Here is a 9,546-nt window from a genome sequence, read left to right on the forward strand (position 1 = left end):
GTTTGTGGGTGACAATTCTGTCACCCAAGAGGTTTGCACCTAGAACTTCCCTGTGTTGCAGAGGGACCCATGCTGGAATGATTATCTCCTCTGCAGCGTGGATGGGCAATTTGTTTTTGTCAGATGGAAAGTGTGCACTCTCTCCCTTATATTTCCTGTTCACTGTACTGGCTTCTTTTTTTGGGGTTGGGGAGGGCAGGGGGAAATGAAATTTAAGGATTTGATGAGAAACCAATTTAAACAACAATTTCTCACAGACAGAGTGAATTTGCCTTTTTGCAAATTGATTTTTGTAACAAGTTATTTATATGATATTACTTAATAAATTGTTTTTTCTAACTTGTTTTTTTTCTAATTCTCTCAATCTATGCTATGTATTTACAACACTATCATAAAGATAAACCTTTGAAAAGATTCTCCAATCACTTTAAGACAAAGGGCGAAATTGACTCAGTCTTTGAAATTCCATTCTTAAAAGTGTCTGGTGTGCACCATGCTATAAAAGCAGTAGGATCACTATTCTGTGATCATTGAGGCCTCCCAAGAGTGGTGTAATTCCTGAAGGAATCATCCACAAGGAGGATATTAGTCTGTGATCACAAGCCTAATTTTGACTAGCCAAGGTTTCCCAGGAAGGCAGCAGAAGCTTTGTCAAGGTAAAGTGTGCAAAATGCCTTTATTTAAGCATATAAAGATCACATAACTTAAAATAGCACTGTTTAGTTATTTGTCTTTCATCATGTGAGATTTAAAAAAAATTTAGTCTCATTGCAGTTATGGAGAGTCCAAATGCCATTTGCAGTATCTTTTTACATAAGAAGAACAACCTCCAGAGAAAATTCTTCATTTTAATACTCCCTTAATAAAAGAGCTGTCTGTATCTCCAGAAATTCCATCATATTTAAAGGACAAGGACAAAGAAAGAGTGGGAAAGGTCACAGCAAAGTAATATTTCATTAAAAGCATTAGAGTGAACCACAAAATCAGTTTAGCACCAAAACCCATATAGGGTTTGTGAAAGGACGAAGTTCCCTAACTGTTGAGAAATTAGCCCAAATATCCTCCTCCAATCTTTGGTGAAGCTCCAGAAGAAAACCTCTGTATGAATGGCCAAAAAACCCCAGCTTTTAAAAACAATAGGAGATCACAAGGACATAAATACAAAAGTCTACACAGTTTTTGTTTACCTCATTGTCTGAACACCAAACCAGGGAAACCGAGCATGGCACTGTGCAGGAGGAGGAGGATGCATCTCCTGCCCACCCACTCCCTTCAGCAGGGGCACACACACACACACACACACAAAACATCAGATTGAGCTTTTCATCTTCTAAATAATGGCAGCAACAGCAGAAGGCATCCTGGTTGTCCAGCTGCTGAAAGGTGGTCCAGACTCTGCAACCTTCCACGTGGGCTGAGAGCAGAACCACTTTCATACACATGATAGAGGAATCTGTCATATTTCTCGTCTTCTTATTTCATTTACTATATCAAAGACCACTTCAGTCATAAAGAAAATTCAACTAAAGGGTAGCATTTCAGCCAGAAAAAAATTTATTCGGTTTTCCAACATTAATTTACCAGGTTTATCTATATAAAATCACTCCCCCCCCCATCAACAAGCAACACAGCAACCACAGCCTCCTGCAGATATTCACCTTTCATTAATACTACCAAAGTCATCGCAGAGCTAAGTCAGCTAGACAAGCCATTAAAGCCAACAGCCTTTTACTCTTTTAAAGTTCTTGCTGAATTTGTCTCCTCCTCCTCTGCCTCTCTGTTCCACTCTTGTGAGACCCCATCTGGAGTGCTGCATCCAGCTCTGTCATCCCCAGTACAGGAAGGACATTGACCTGTTGGAGTGAGTTCAGAGAAGGGACATCAAGATGACCAGAGGGATGAACTTCCTCTCCTGGGAGGAAAGGTTGAGAGAATTGGGATTGTTCAGCCTGGAGCAGAGAAGACGTGACCTAATTGCTGCCTTCCAGTACCTGAAGGGAGCTGGAAGGACAGGAAAGATGGAAAATTATTTTTTACAAGAGCAGGTGGTGACAGGACAAGGAGTAATGGCTTCAAACTGAAAGAAAGTCGGTTTAGGTTAGATGTTAGGAAGAAATTCTTTACTGTGAGGGTGCTGGGGGACTGGCACCGGTGCCCAGAGAAGTTGTGATGCCCCTTCCCTGGAATGTTCAAGGCCAGGCTGGATAGAGCTCTGAGAACTTGCTCTCATGGAAGGGGTCCCCCCTACCTATGGCAAGGGGATTGGAACTAGATGATCTTTAAGGTCCCTTCCAATCCAAGCTATTCTGTGATTCTATGATTTCAAGGACAGCTCGAACAAGAGAACCCAACAGATGAGCAAACATTTAAGATGCTTTAATTCTTGCATAAAAATTGCAGGAATGATCGCTTAAATAAGCAGCTAAGTGAATTCATGTTGGTTCTTCCAATCTTACTTTCATAAAACATTCCTTTCAATGCTGTAAAGGAAATTTGAGTTTGTTGGATAAGGCACAAATTAATCAAAAACCAACAACATATTCTTATCCAAAATCTTAGAAGCTTTTCCTCTTTCTTGCCAACACTAGTACATCTTACCCTGATTGTAGTACAGACAGTTACTAACAAATACCCTCTCTCTGTGTTTTTCTCCAAACTGACTGCTACAACAGTTTTTCCACAGCTGTCTATCTCCACATCAGATCCTCAAGCACCTCTGTCCCTCCAATCAGAAATGCTGATTCCACTCCCTTTATTCCCCACACAGAACCAAACATGATCATCATCAGAATCCTCAGTTGCTCACTAATTGCTCCAATATTCATTACACATTTTTTGACCTTGGCAGACCCCAGACTGCACAAAACCATTTATATTTTTACCAGTTGGGGAGACACTTATGGCCTGATAGGACCTTACAATCATATCCTACTTTATTTAAGCAAAAGAGAAACAAACTTATCATGATCAAGAGAACAGAGTCTGGAAGAGTGTATGCAAGGGGACATTCTAGTCTGAAAACTCCAAAAACCTTTGGGGCTGTTCCTTCTTTACAGAGGGAAAAAACAAACAAACACCCCAAACCCCAAATAAACAAGCCAACATCCTCCCCACCCCCAATCAAACAAAAACCCCCTAAAACTCCAGGAATCTTCTAAATACAGCTTTCCCTGTACCCCTTGTTGGAATTTTGCCTTTCTTAACTCAGAAATTCGGCTGGCTGGCTGCTCATGCATGCATCTTAATTAATAACCAAATGTATAAATCCCCTCCTGATTGCTTTTACATGTTTTTCTAAACATCTGCTTCTACCTTCATTGTTAGCAAAGCTGCTCTCTTCTACAGCTCAGCTGGGGAACTTATTTCTCTCTCTCTCAGAGTGCAATTGGGTATTTCATGTCAATTATCTTAATTGGAAGCAAGCTTAACCCATTTCCCAATTACAGCTCCAGCTTATTAGAACAAACAAACTCTCAAACCTCCTCTAATAAAATAAACCCAAAAATGCCCCCGAAGAACAAACCTAAACTTTGGTAACAAAACATTGAAGACAAGACTGAATAAAGAGCTCTGGTAAGCAAAAAGTGAGCGAGCTGCTGCAGGAATGTAAGGAGACAGTGTGGGTCTGACTGGCTTGGTGTCCGACACAGCATTCCCCTGAGCCTGTTCTCTGCAGCTCACAGAGGGAGCACCCCAAAGCACTGTTTCACCTGCTTTTATCCCCACATGCCAAGGTGGAGCTGTCAGAACGAAAAATGGAGTCAGGTTCATCTCTGTTTTGCCGCTGCTGGGCGTTGTGATGGCCGAGCTTTTTTGAGCTGTTGGAGTGCAGAGCCAGGTGCTCTCTGCCTCCTCCTCCTCCTCCTCACACTGCTCCCAGACTTTATCACTCGTGTTCAAACAGACATCGACTCAATGACTGCTGCCAAAGACAAACAGCCTAAAGAGAAAAGTCATCCAGAGACAAGAGGGCCAAGCCACCTGCTCCTGCTGTGAGTTATGGCTTGGTTAGCCATGGCTCTCCACACAGCCTTCGCTCTCTTGCTCGCCCATTTTTCTGTTCCAGTGTCAAATGAACACCAGACATATCCTTTATTTCACATCTGTGAATACAACAGATTAAAACCAATCAATTTGGCTCCCCAGGGATGTCATCACCATTTTGAGTGGCATCCACCTTTTATGCACACACTGGATACTAGTCTAAGAAGATATGTGTAGAAATTATTCCATATGTTATAATATTTATTTGCACAGGATAAATGGGCCAAACATTTAGGCCATGAAGTTGTAATATTCTTGCCCACCTACAGCATCTGCCAGGTACTCATTCAATGATGACAGTTTTCCCCTTGCCAAGATTGCTTGTTCAGAGATCTTGATTATGATGCTATTTTGGTTTTGTTGTTTTCTGGTATTGTCAACATTTTTCAAAATAATTTCTACAGTTGTTTTTGAGAAACAAGAAAAAGTTAAAAATATACTTTTGAGATTCACCATTCTAATATCTTGGTATTTAATCAACCTGTAATATAATATTGATTACAAATACTGTGGAGACAAGATATTGGTGCTTGTCTTTAGTGCAAGTACTTCGTGTAGCTCTTTAGTGCAAAAAAAGCCTTTCAAATGTTTTGCTACCAGATACCCATCTGGCCCATGGGCTCTCTCACTTTCCCAGTCAAAATTTTATCATTGATCCTGGCAGAAGGGAGATGGGACTCCTGAAAGGCAATACAGATTAACTGTTTGATGACCAGCACAAAGTGCAGCAGAGGACAAAAAGGGAATTAGGTCCTACATTTTGCTTCTGAGGACTGTGAAATAAAAGAAATATGTGTGAACAAAGATCTCTGGCAGGAAGGTCATGACACAGATAACATTGTGCCAAACATTCAGAATCCCATGTTACTGCCCATTAACCATTGCCTTGCAAAACCAAAACAAAACTCTCATTGTATGTCAGCTGAAACATCATCAAACCCTGTCAGCTGTCTGCTTTCTCTCTCTCAATTCTTCTCCACTGGAAGGTCATGTCTTTCCTGAAGGCAGTGCTTGCTTTGTGCCAGCTCTGGTCACCCCTCCTGCATACCAAGCCTCCAGACCAACTGGACCAAAGCTGAACTTCAAACTTTTATTTCACTGAGCTCTTGTTTTTGCATCTCCTTTCTTTTTTCCTCTGGGTAACCTACATACTTTCACAAATACTTACACCATATATTAATATATAATATTTATTATGGTAATGGTTGCACAGTCTTACCTTACTTTCCCCTGTCTTTTGAAATCCTGACAGCTGCTTTGTCCACGCTCTGATTTACCCCAGCAAGTGTGAATAGACTATTCACATGTCATTGATGCAGACAGTTCTGGGCACTCACTAAGTACCTTTTAATAACTGGTAAACCCCAAAAGCCCTTTTCTGTATGTCCAGTTCTGTCAGCACGAGTTACTCCTGCCATTGCTGGAGCTAATGTTGTGACGAAGTGAGAAAATGCTAACTCCAGAAGATGTTTTGATTACTCAAGGGGAAAAAAACACTTCCCTATTTAGTCTGCCTTCCCACTGCCCAATCTCTTTGGGGCAGCAGTGAGTTAGAGGCCACCACCTCTATGCTCCTTGGCAAACAAGGCACATATTTTTGTTTGGTGTAAGGGGTGTTGAGTTTAGGAAATAAAGACAGACACAAATATCATTCCTCTAACACTGAAAGGAAGACCCAAAAAGTACCTTGATGAAAACCTTTTTCCTATGCACACAGCAGCCAGCTGGTGTTCTCTTCCTACCCCTCATTCCCTTGCTATCAGTCATGGAAGAGGGAGACAAGAGCTTTTGTTTGTCTCACCGAAGTACAAAGAGGGTTGCCACTGAAGGGAATTTCAAGGAGTGTTGAGGGGCAGCTAGAGAAACACTGTTTCTGACAGAAATAGAACTTGGACTGTCATAAAGTGTTAGTGGCCACACTTACATCTCTCCCATAAACCCGAACCATTAGTACCAGGAGAAGGGGGGATCAAGGGGAGCTCAGAGATTTAAAGACTACTCCAAAAAACATGATTTTGGTTTCTATAACCTGGAGGTTCAGAAACTGACTTCCAATTTCTTTGCATATGATGATTATTTAGTCTGTCTGTTCAGGGGAACTAAAGGCACTAGTCCTGGTGCATAAAGTGAGAAATGTACATCAACCTGGGCAAGATGCATGCACTGCTTTCTTCAAGTCTGGAACATGGCTTCAAACTCTAATCAGTCTGTCACTTTAAAAAACACTTCCACACTGGTGAAGATATGCTGATATGCTTCAGGTATGAGAGCTGTACTTGTGACTAAATGTAGACCTGTAATAAATGTACTGTTAGACACTGCTGGTTTCAGGCCTCAGAAATCCTGCTGCTTTACTTCATCAGACTTCTCATCTGTTTGCTGTAGCAACTTCAAGTCATTTATTATAAAGGTAGAATGAGAATACCTAGAGCAAGAAGGTTGGGAGAGAACTCACAAATGTGAATATGCTCTAGGACATAATAGGAAATTAAGCAGAACATAATTTTGTCATTTATTGCAGAGGGGTACACCAGTACTTTTATATTAAGCCAGTTTCAATGAAATGAGCCCTGTAGCTGTCCCCTCCAATGGAGCAAGTTTGTAAATATGGCATTAATTGCTATTATTGTCCTGGATTAATGCAGTACCCTCCTTTGCTGCCAATGGTTCTGCACTTGTAGGAGGATGTTTGTCTAATCAGATGTTGCTTGCCATGTCAAGGCTTTATGAAGTTAGCTTTGTTCTGATGTACAGTAATTATATTTGAGTTGCACTAGGCTGCACAGTTTAAATGAATAAATGACACTTTGACACATTCTGGCTGTAATAGTTCTTGGAGTTAGTTTATTTAGCAGAAAAGAGAAGATGGAAATTAAGTCCTCAGTCTCCTATTACAGTATGTGCACAGATCACTACATCTGGGCAGAACAACAGAGCAAGCCAAGGAATAATGTACTATGCTCTCGAAGAGAAAAAAAAATGTTGATATTACCAAATATTTCGTGTTATTGAAACTTTTATAGCCCTTTCATGCAATCTATTCTGTACCTGAACAGCCTAAAACTCACATAACTGTAGATGTTCAGGTTCTTTCTGTGTTACAGATAATTCAAACTCAAGAGTGACTTCTTGAAAAAAAGTGGTTTTGTCAAGTTAAGAAAAGGTCAAACTTCTTGTGTTTTCTCATGTTCACTTGTATAGATATATTCGAAGAAATGAGTTTGCCAGGCGTAAAGACACACTTTATGTCTCAGACATATTGATAATGCTATTGAGACTTAATGTGAATTTGTATTTTGAGCTTATTTAGCTCTGGCTGAGTTGAAAGACTCGGTCCATATTTAAGATGGTTATTTATTTTGAAAATCATTTTAGTCACTCTGAAGAAAGCTTCCATAAGGGAAGTGCTATCAGTCTTTTTAAATAAAGTGGCACAAATAGTATCTTTTTAATGTGGTGCCTATTGTACTTAAGGCTTGAGTTACAATAAGCACAATGCTCTTTCCAATTCCCCATCTAAAAAAAAGGTGATTTTCTTTATTCAAACCTCTTGATCCAAGAAAGAAAGGGAGAAGAGATAAATACAGCTCTTTGTAGTACTGCTCAGAACTAAAGGTTAATCATGAAGTGCAGAGCTGTTTTTAGATGTTTCAAAATGTAAAACAGATGAATTCACACCTTCCTCATAAATGGGCTGCTCTAGTTAAAACTTTGAGAAATGAATTCCTGGCTCTGCTTCTTTTTACAGAGAAAAATAACATAGTGGCCTTCTGGGGCAAGATCTTTAAAGATTTTCGATGAGATTTATGTGGCAGAAAGAGCTCTCAGAGACAAATCGATATAACTAAGTACAGCGCTCTCATACAATCACGCTGATCAGGAAAACTGGCTGCATCATCACAGGGCTGTCATTTTCTCACTTGCACTGTGTGAGATTGCCTAAGGTTTCTTACAACGTTGAAATCAAACCCTCCAGTTGACAGCAGCCAGTGACAGCAGGGGGTTCAGGGCAAAGGAACTGTATCTTCTTGAGCTTGTGCCTTGTTAAACACATTTCTTTTTCTGTCAGACTCGAGATTCCCGTTCCTTGGCACCATATTACCTGCACAGACACATTCTCAGGTTGCATCTCTCAGTCTATTAGATAATTTTTATACACAAATGTGAGGCCAAAGATTTCAGGGAAAGATACATTCTAACACTTTTTATAGATCCAACACCTTTCTTTGTTTGTGGTATTTTTAATCAGCCTGTTTGCAAAGAACAGAAAGACAGTACCTCATTTTGAAGTGCTAAGATATTTCTGATCCTCATTTCTCCACTCCCCCATCATCAGATGAACCTGTTCTGTGGTGTGTTTTTACTTGGCTCCTCCCAGTTCATGCTAACTCCCACTGCACGTACCCTGGGGACTGCTCTGGTTTTGTTTTGCTGCTGTTAGGCACAGTCTTGTTGGTGCTGCTGAGGAACTGGTTACAGCAGGGCTCTGCTGTTCTCAGTACTGCATGGAGAAAATGGCAGTTCCCACCCCAGCCAACTACAGGCAGCAAACATGTGAAGGAATTCAGGTGTAAACCAGTAAAATCAGGAAATTAGGAGCTCACCCTGCCTAGTCACTTCTGAAAATCCTGCTAGATTTCTACGTGCAGGTCTTATATACACTTACATACTGTAAGTATGTAAACCTGTAAACCTGGACTGGCATCCCAGAAGCTTCTGAAGGAGGACACTCCCACTGAATGCCATTCCTGTCTTTCCTAGCTGAGCACAGACCCTGCTTGGGCAAATGCATGCACTGGTCTCACGAATGTACACGAGTTATGCAGAATCTGTGCAGGTCTGGGCAGTTTGAATATAAGATATGCACCAGTGAGCTGTTAAAGAAATGGGAACAGAAAGTCCTTCTTGCAAAAAATGAAGGCTAAAGAAATGTATTTGTGTACGCATGTGTAACTGTGGCTCAACAATTCAAGCTTGCCACTGATGGGCATTAAAAACACAAAGCAGTGTGAAAAAGAGACGCTATCCAGTATATTTTATGGAAATGTGCCTCACAGATTCTTAAGGGCAGTTCTGCTACTTAGGTATTAATCTTAAATACATGAAAAAAAAAATCACATGAAAAATTAGTCAAAATGTTAGCTGTGCTGGTAATAAGAGGTGGAGAGCATACAAATTAGGGAGAGAGAAGGAAGAAGAAAGGAACTGAAGGGATCGACACAGGGGAAAAGAGAAACCTCAAGAAGAAAATGAACATTCCCGGTAAATATCTTCAAGGTAACAATGTAAATGAAGGAAGGAAATTACACCAAGTCTCAGAAGACAACAGAAAAAGAAGCAATGGCCACAAGCAAAGAAAGAAAAGTTCAGCCTAAACATGAGCAAAACTCTAAGAGTAATTAGGCTAGTAAAAAATTCAAAGGTAGCTGAGGTGCAATTAATGCACATATTCAAGAAGACTGGACTAAAAATAAAAAGATGAAGAGAACACATCCATTAAAG

Source organism: Fringilla coelebs (assembly GCF_963513975.1).
Source record: "Fringilla coelebs genome assembly, chromosome: 1".
Taxonomy (NCBI): Eukaryota; Metazoa; Chordata; class Aves; order Passeriformes; family Fringillidae; genus Fringilla; species Fringilla coelebs.